The 6,859-nt window shown below is 47.0% G+C and overlaps 1 pseudogene; it reads right to left on the bottom strand.

The window, feature by feature from the left end:
• Positions 1–5,766: 5,766 nt before the first annotated feature.
• Positions 5,767–5,943, bottom strand: LOC120923265 (annotated as a pseudogene).
• Positions 5,944–6,859: the final 916 nt, after the last annotated feature.

Raw genomic sequence — 6,859 nt, 5'->3', positions numbered from 1 at the left:
TGTACGTCGGCTCCTTTGACCACTTGACAACCGGGCCCATTTTGGCACTTCTCTCCTTCATGTAAAAATCAAATTTTTTTGCTAGAAAATTAATCAGAACCCCCAAACATTATATATTTTTTTTAGCAGACACCCTAGGGAATAAAATGGCGTTCATTGCAACTTTTTTTCATTTAGATTGCTGAAGCATGTTTCACCCTTTGTGCATATAAACACTGCTGATCTCCTGCAACCTTGTTGCAAGAAACCGTGTCTACCTTCATGTACTACAGCAACGTCTGCATGTGATTTCTCAGAGCAGGTGGTAACAGCAGGTGATAACATGCCAGGCTGCTTATTGCATGTTGGTACAGAACCTTGTGGTCTCTATTGGTATAGCATTTTACAAGGTGACAACCAGGGGTCAAGTCCTGGAGAAAAAAGTGTGGGAACTCCCACCCAAGATCCACTCCGACACCAAAAAAAAAAGTGGATACGCTCATATGCATAATTACTAAACCGCAAGTTCTTTCTAAATCCCGCGATAACTCGCAGCAGACCTCCGCAATGACTCCTGGGAACAATGACAAAAGCTCCCAGGAGACATTGCGGCATCGAGGAAGTGACGGAATACCCGCACACTACCCAATGAATCCATATACAGGAAGCGGCCAGTAACATAAAGGATTACTAAGGTTCGCCTGCCCCTGACAGTGACTCGAGCTGGGCATCGCCTCTTAGTGAAGGATTGGCTCTGATGGCTCGGCTTCTCTAGTCCTGCAAAGGGAACTGAGTTCCTGCTGTGAAAAAAGTGCAGGAACTCCGTTCCCACGCGTTCCTGCAGGACTTGAGCCCTGGTGACAACACAGGAAAACAATTGGAAGGAAGGAACAGAATGTTGTCATACTACAGAAAGTAAAAAAATAGCAATAATCTCAAGAACTCATATGAGCGCATACATTTTCTCTAGATTGCCAGTCCTGTCCTTCTCAGCATACACTCCTACAGGCAAACTCTGCTCCAACCACTGTTTTTCAATCAAAAGTTTTGTCTGTTCTGTTTTCTTTTTCTGAGATGCTATTAGAAGCCCCATACTGGCAGGCAGTGCTATGTATGTTGTTCTAAGAAAAGTGAATAATGACACCCTTTTCTAAATGCTTTGGCTGCCTTTCTACATATGTTATTGGACTGCGTGATTCAGATCATGCTATTAGCTTGGTCTTGTATTTCAGTAACAGTTGAATTATTTTATTTATCTATGCAGGGTATTTTCGCACACACAGTCAGGTGCACACACTCTTCTGCTCATTGTCTCCAATAACCAGTCTAGGGAATGTGTTTTTATGTTTTATTTGGAAAACTTGGATAGTAGAAGGGAATTAGTAGGGTACTTTGTAGCAGGAGAAATTTAGTGGACTTTGCTTTTTCAAGGCACCAGCCAGTGTCCCTTTTACCTTACACCTGGTAGGCTGACTTCTAGGACCAAGAGGTGGATTTTAGCAACAACAGTCTCTATTATCCCTTTAGGGCAGGGGTGCCCAACCAGTGGCCCGGGGCCACATGTGACCTGCGGAGCCCTTGGATTTGGGATGGTCAATTTTATTACTAAAATCACAGGGTATATATAGGCATATCTGTTCTGCAGTGGTTACTGGACTGCTTTCAAATTGATCCGCAGGTGCAGAGCAGTGCACCTGCGGGTTATCTGCACTGAGCCATAGACTTCTGTTATTACCTGCGAGTTTGGTAAGCTTTCTGAACGTGCACCAAACCTGCAGAATATAATAGGAGTCTATTGCAAAGTGCAGGAAAGCCAAAGGTACACTGCATTGCACCCGTGGTGCGGGTAAACTGCAGCACATCTTTGTGAAATTGGACCCTCCATTCACCTCTAAGGAGTGGCAGATTTAAATCAAATTGTATCCTACCTCCAATCCAATCCGAGTATAGTGGGCTGTGTCCGTGTTTGCTCTACATATACAGAGCAGACATGGACCTGTCATCCACCCGCTCTGCTCATTGAGGCCCGCGACTGGTTACCAAGTCCCTTAAGTGGCCTTGTCGCTCTTTAAAAGGTTGGGCACCCCTGCTTTAGGGGTCTGTACTCACAAGGCCCTGGCCACAGGTTACCTTCCTCCATGATACTAGACAGGATCCGTGGACATCCTCCCTCAGTCAGCTTTTATGAGAACCCTGTGTTTCAGCTTCAGTGTTTCAGGCCCTCAGGTTGACTACCTGAGGTCGCATGGCAGCCTGTGCTGGGGAGAGGCCGCAGTCCCTTCCCTACCTTGACCTCTCTCTGCAGAGTAAGACTGGACTCTGAGCCCATGTGCTCTTCAGATATAAAAACAGGTACCTAGCATGCCTTGGGGCACATCCAATTCTCATTAGCCCAGGCTTTACAGACATTATTATTATTATTCTACAGGATTTATATAGCGCCAACAGTTTATGTAGTGCTTTACAATATAAAAGGGAGGCAATACAGTTACATTACAATAAAATTCAAGAGGATTCAGAGGGCCCTGCTCAGCAGAGCTTACAATCTAATAGGGTCGTGCAGGTGGTACAAAAGGTTGTAACTGTGGGGAATGAGCTGATGGAAGTGGTAAAAGATTAGTTGGTGTGATAGTCTTTACTGAAGAGATGAGTTTTCAGGGATCTCCTGAAGGTAGCTAGAGTAGGAGATAGCCAGGCAGGCTGAGGTAGAAAGTTACAGAGGATGGGAGAGGCTCTGGAGAAATCCTGGAGATGAGCATGGGAGGAGGAGACAAGGGGGCTTGAGAGTAGGCGGTCTTGAGAGGAGCGGAGTGGACGGTTTGGGTGATATTTGGAGACAACTTTGGTGATGTAGCTCGGGGCAGAGTTGTGAGTGCCTTTGTATGTTATGGTTAGTATTTTGAATTTAACTTGCTTGGCGATTGGGTGCCAGTGTAGGAATTAGCAGAGGGGTGGCAGATACTGAGCGGTTGGTAAGGTGGATAAGTTTGGCAGCAGCATTCATGATAGACTAAAGAGGGGATAGCCTATGTAGAGTTAGGCCAATGAGAAGAGAATTGCAATAGTCAAGGCGAGAGATAACAAGCAAGTGAATGAGTAGCTTGGTGGTTTTCATTTGTTAAGAAGGGGCGTAAAGGCTGCAGAAAGATCAAGTAGTAGGAGTATGGAGTAGTGGCCATTGGTTTTAGCAGTTAGTAAATCGTTAGTGAGTTTTAGTAAGGCAGTTTCTGTCGGCGTAAGTTTTCTCTGAATCCGGGCCTCAGTGTTCTAGATATTTAGAGGTGAATGGAAGCAATGAGATGGGTCTTAAGTTGTTCAAGTCGGTGGGGTCCAGTGAGGGCTTTTTAAGTATAGGAGTGATCTGTGCATGTTTTAGAGGGGAGGGGAAGATGCTACTAGAGAGGGAGAGATTGAAGATGTGAGTGAGGGTGCATATTATAAAATAAGAGAGTGACCATAGTAGTGGGAGGGAACAGGATTCAGGGGACAATTGGTTAGGTGGGCATCTGAGAAAAGTTTTGTAACCTCTTCAGTAGTAGCCAGTTCAAAAGAGGAGAGTGTTGACTGTGCTGTTAGGCAAGGTATGTTGAGTGGGGAAGATGTAAGCCCAGTGGAGGTTTCCTCATGTATTGCATCATTCTTGTCTTTGAAGTGATTGGCAATCTCATGGGCAGTGAGTGAGTTAGTCACTGACATCTTCTGCTCTTTTGTCTGGTCATGGAAAGGACAACACAGCAGCGGGCATCGCAGAGCCCCCCGATGGGGAGAGATAGGAGGTTGTCATTCTATGTGTCAGTGAGAGGTTGTTGGCCTTAACATTTCAGTGCTCCAATGCCGGATTTGGGCCCCACCACCTTGGCCAGTGGGAGTGGATTTTCCAGAGACCAACGGACCCCTATTTTTGCTTTGCCAATTGGTCAGGCTCTCCTTTGTATAGGGATTAGGGGTCAGTCATTGGTCCGCTTGTTATTTAGCAGGTCCATACATTATTTTGCAATTGTTTCCAAAATACTTGTAGGCAGGTTGAAAATGTGTTTAGTTCTAGCGAGTGAGCAGCTGGCCCAGGCTGGGGAAAGGCTTAACTGTTGTAAGCTCAGTTCCTGGGCTTTTTGGTTCTAGCCATCCCACCTGTACTATAAAAAAGGGGGGAAGCTGAGGTCCAGAGCTTTTTTCTAGCTGATCTGGTTGGTTCTGCTCTGCTCGGGCATCTGGACCACTGCACCTTGCAGTCCGCTTGCAGTCCACTAAAGACAACAGGACTTTCAGGGACATCCAAGCCATGGATAATGCTATAATGGACTCTCACCTCACAGAGCTATGCCTGGGAAACCACACTACTGTAGTTAGGTTCAGGGAAAGGATGTTGTTCATATTGAACTTAATTGCCACACTTATTCAGTAAAGTTATATTAACCGTTCTAAGCCTGTTATTTAAAGGGGTGCATGTTGGTTCTGGCATATCTACAGAACCAGGGTCTGTAAAAGCCCAAAGGGTATAAAGCAACACCACTAATAAAGGGGTTGACTCAGCAAGGCAAGAAGAAGAGTGTAGTTGCTATGGATAACCAAGTGAAGGAACAAGGTACAAAGGTGACAGGTCCTCTGGAAGCGATGGGGTCAATGTCTTGTTCCACCCCTAGTGGTCAGTATCCATTAGCAACCGGGTCCAAACCCCACAATACAGAGATTTTTTTTTTTTAAAAGCCTATGGCGTGTGAACACACCCAAAAACTCCACCCCGTTGCAGAAAAAATGTGCACACACATAATGAGTGTTCACAAAAACGTGCAGATGGGTGCAACGTCAAGTGGTCCTCCTGTGAAGAGGGACCCAAACCCTGATCCCCCGGGGCGTTAGGCTCCAGACGGGGACTGAGGTACTGTGGTCCGAGCAACCAAAGCCGACACGGACCCAACTTCCTCAGAGGGACTGCCGAAACAGAACCCTCCCAGTACTAGGTGGGGCTCCCCCAAAGGGAGACCCCATTAGAGCAAGTGAACTAAGCCAGAAGGCCATGTCCACCTACTCCCAAGACGTTTAGGGCTGGCCCGAGGACCGGCACCCTAAAAAACCTCACAGTGAACAAAACGTGCACAAACAAAAATAAGACAAAAACGTGACAAACATAGGCTTAAATAAAAGAAAGTGGGGGAAAGGGATAGTGAAGAGGAGAGTGAAAGGAAGTGGTCATTGTGATCAACCGGCCAGGAATAAAAAATTCAGGTGCTAAAAAAAAACGTGTATCTGGTGCAGTGACCGTGGTATCTTAAATCAATGTGTCCCTCACACACAGTGATCTTCAGATACCCCTGGACTGCCACTCCAGGGACACATGCACCATAGGCTTTTTGTTCCATATCTGACCCCCGACCGGCCAGTGCAGCCCTCCACCCCTGCCAGCTAGAGAGCCCTTCAAGGTTTTCTTGGGGAGAACTGCCGCTCAGGTAGCAGCCTCCACCAATACTAGCCCTTCCAGACGCTCCGTCAACCCGGCGGATTTGCATGGTCCTACCCCGTCCCACCACAGGGCATCACCAGCTCCTCCTACCGGATCGCTGACAGAGATAGCACTTACACCAGCCAGCCAGAAGGCCAGACTAGAACTCGGCAAAAAGACAAAGACCAAGCGCAGCACCCATCCTCACCAGGAGCACCCTTCCAGATGGCTCAGACTCAACCATGGGCCGGCCCCCAGTAACTGTCGGGCAGCACAGCGTAGTCCCTGCTGAAACCATCCTTCCAGGTGCAATGATGTCATTGGATTGCATCCACCCTCCCCATGTAGGAGGTGCTTCAGCGCTCCGCTGACAACTGATAAGAACAGATACCACACTGGATCCTAGCCAAAAGGCCGAGAAGCGACAGGGAAGACACCATGATCAGCACGGCCAGAGTGCAATAGCCGAGCCTCGCCCTGGGAGAACCACCTTCATAATCATGGTGTCTCCCCTGCCAGGTAAGTACAATACAGAGATATATGGCCTGGTCATTTGGTAGGGAAGCCAAAGAGATAATAAGTGCATACATGAGGTCTGCGCTAGGTGCACGGCAGGACACCATTCTATTACTGAGAGTGAGGTAATAGAGGTACTCTGGACTGGTAGAATGGGCACAGGCTCAGCACATCCCTCCTAATGCAACATACAAGTTATAGTATGAAGTGACATGGGACAAGACACTTTCAGAGGAACTCTGACATATATTATTCCACACAGTGAAGGCTCATCTCTAAAACAGAGAACTGACTTAATGTTAGGTTCTTCACATGTCCAGCGTGCTCCGTGCCTGTCTCCACGCGAAAGGTACCCCTGTGTGAAGGGCGAAGTGGGCTCCGCCCACATACTTGTTGAGATATTTATGGCTACTTTCTGTTCTTCTGGTCTTTGAAATATTGCGTATTGTTACAATAAATATTCCCTCCCAGTCTTGCAGCCATGGTGTGCCAGAGAGTGTGGAAGGTCGTTGACATCTGGAACTGAGAGACCCAAACATCAGCGACTTCTTTTGGGGGCAAGAACTACATATTGTTTGAAGCATCTGCAGTTGGTGATTCAGAGACTCCTATAATCCAAACTTAATTACATTTTTTTAAAAGTTAACCAGTCAATATTGTCTGGGAACAAGTGGAAGTGCTTCTCTGTGACAAGGGCACCCCCAGACTTCACACTTGCAAGAAGGCAGGCCTGCATACACAGAACATATTGGGCAAGCTCTGCCCAATGGTCCATCCTAGACACCCAGTAGTACGTAGCGTTCTCCTCACTATTTAGCATTTCAACATCATGGTGCCAGTAGCTGGGGCTGGCAACTGTGGCTTTAAAAATCTATGCAAAGCTATGCTGAACCTGCCCCTTGAGAAATATAGTAAAGAGGCTCTAAA

The sequence above is a fragment of the Rana temporaria genome, unplaced genomic scaffold, assembly GCF_905171775.1.
Source record: "Rana temporaria unplaced genomic scaffold, aRanTem1.1, whole genome shotgun sequence".
Lineage (NCBI taxonomy): Eukaryota > Metazoa > Chordata > Amphibia > Anura > Ranidae > Rana > Rana temporaria.
Note: the sequence above shows the minus strand (reverse complement) of the source record. Positions and strands in the feature narration are given on the sequence as shown.